The sequence below is a fragment of the Olea europaea genome, chromosome 8, assembly GCF_002742605.1.
Source record: "Olea europaea var. sylvestris chromosome 8, O_europaea_v1, whole genome shotgun sequence".
In the NCBI taxonomy this organism is placed as follows: Eukaryota; Viridiplantae; Streptophyta; class Magnoliopsida; order Lamiales; family Oleaceae; genus Olea; species Olea europaea.
Genome location: NC_036244.1, coordinates 15,733,504 through 15,735,949, shown reverse-complemented (window position 1 = coordinate 15,735,949; position 2,446 = coordinate 15,733,504).

Genomic DNA, 2,446 nt, shown 5'->3' with positions numbered 1-2,446 from the left:
AGCCCGGAAAAAGAAGAAGGGTTGTAATTTGTAACTTTTATTTATTTTGTTATTCGTATAAATTACATAATTTTGAAAGTTGTGCTTTTATTTAATTTGTAATTTGTATATATAATAAATGATTCAATTTTTAAATTCTTTCCAAAAAATGTCATTAAATAATTTTTTTGATTTCTATACTAAACAAATTGCACCACAACAATTAGCATGTGAAAAAAATATTATTAAAAATTACAAAAAAAAAAATTAAAAAACCAAGTCGAGCCGGCTTGGCTCTTAAAAAGCCCAAGCCAAAGCTCGGCCAAGCCTTATTTTTTTGGTCGAGCTTTGACTCGGCTCGGGCCCAAAAAAAGCCCGCTACGATTTACTCGAGTCGAGCCCGAGCCCAAAATTTCGACTTGCGAGTCGACTCGACTCGACTCGTTTACATCCCTAGAGTAATGTTGATGGTTGAGAGGTCTCACTACCTTTTGATTTTTCATGCAAATTTTCTTGTAGTTGATGGAACAAATAATATTGAGATAAACAGAAAAACAAAGAATAAAATAAAAGGCTTTTGAATCATTATTTAGCTGAAGAATGCTTGAGCTTATTGGTGGACGCTACAACTGTTTTATGGCATTCATATAATAAATAAAAATAATTAAGAAATGCACTTCTTTTATTTTGCTTTTCTCATGTTCTCTATGTTGACTTGCCTTTCTTTTATTTTGCTTTGCTCATATACTCTATGTTGACTTGCCTTCGTCATGAATTTTGTTTCTACTGAAAAATAGACTAGAGATAAAATACATTCTCCACTCGTCACTTTATGCACTAAAATACAATATGATTTGCCCAATTAATGCGGTTTGCATGACTTGGAAAAGTGCACATAGTACAATGTAATAATAAATTACAAAAAAGAATGAGAAGCAAACAAATATTCAATTAAATCAAGGCACGAAATCGCTTTCGTAGAGGAGACTTAAGCTACCTACAAACTAGGAAGTCCTCAATTAACTATGCACCAACCATCTTTGTTCAACCTTTTTGCAATGGAAAATAGACCCAAAGCTCCACCACAAGAACACCTTTCGCTTAGCCAATAAATTCTAAATTGGTAGAGAGAATAATATGGAGTTGTAGTACAAGAGTTTAGGAAAATTGATTGAAAATAGTGGTATTTGTAGATGTTCGAAATATATAACATGACTTTATGATAATTTAAATCCATAATCCACTTTTCTCCAATCCATGTCCGTATCCACAATGATAATTAACATTCATCACCATAATGTCCACTATTTCACTTTCTTGAATATAATGATGATTATTCCAAGTTGATCTTATCAATAAGAATAATGTTATCTATAAACTATGAGCTACATATGAACATAGCTTGCTAGTAAATATGTCATAAAAGCAAGAATTAAGACGAGTTGTTGAAATTGAGTTTCCTTTTTATTGTTGAAAATTACTTTTCAACAATAACATTAATTTTAGTGACATTTTGTAGGATATCACACACTTATCCACTTCTTATTTTTATCAACTTATAACTTTATGTTAAGGGATAAAACGCACATCGATAAATTATCCAAATATAGACCAACATACAAGTGTTTGTGCTAATAATCAACTGAATTGTCATTCCTATTTTCTTTGGTGAACTTGTACATTCTTTTCTACAAATAATTTTGTTCATAATTTCTGACTTTAATTTTAACGACATATTTTGCTAATGTTGAATTTCGTTCAAATTTGGGAAGGGTTTAAGAATGCTCAATATTTTGAGTAGACATTTAAATTAAGTGGCCATGGAAAAAAATTGGTATGTGGCACAACATTAAGGAGACTAACTATATGGATGGCTTGCTAGGACATCGAAGTACATGTATAAAATATATCATTCGCATGTCTTAGAAAATATTGAAATTTTCATTCCATGTCAACTAAATAAATAAATAAACTGAAAACTGTTCATCCATAGGTCATTTCAAATACGAAAAAATCACTAGAACTCAAAATGACAAAGTACGAAAACCTGGAAGAAGTGATAGGGGAGCTCATTTATCACTTTTCTCTTTATCAAATAATTCTTATATATTCGTCAAATTATAAATTATATCTTACCATATTAATTGGATTCTTTAAATTCTTCATTACAGACTGAGAGAGCTCCCTCAATAATAGAAAAATGAAATCATTGAAAAGCTCAACCAAAAACATGAAAATGCAGCACTCGAACACATTGCTAAATTAGATGATGAACAACTGAAAATCTTCGACACTGCTAGAAATCGCGGCTTCAACGGGATATTGACATTGCTAAAGGTTGACATTCCTTCGAAAACTTTACTTAACGACGAAAATTTTCCATCGGTACAAATCGAAAATGAAAGTCCCATTGTTAATTTAACGTCAATATCATAGTTATAAAACTTGGTCCGACCAAGGAGAACCA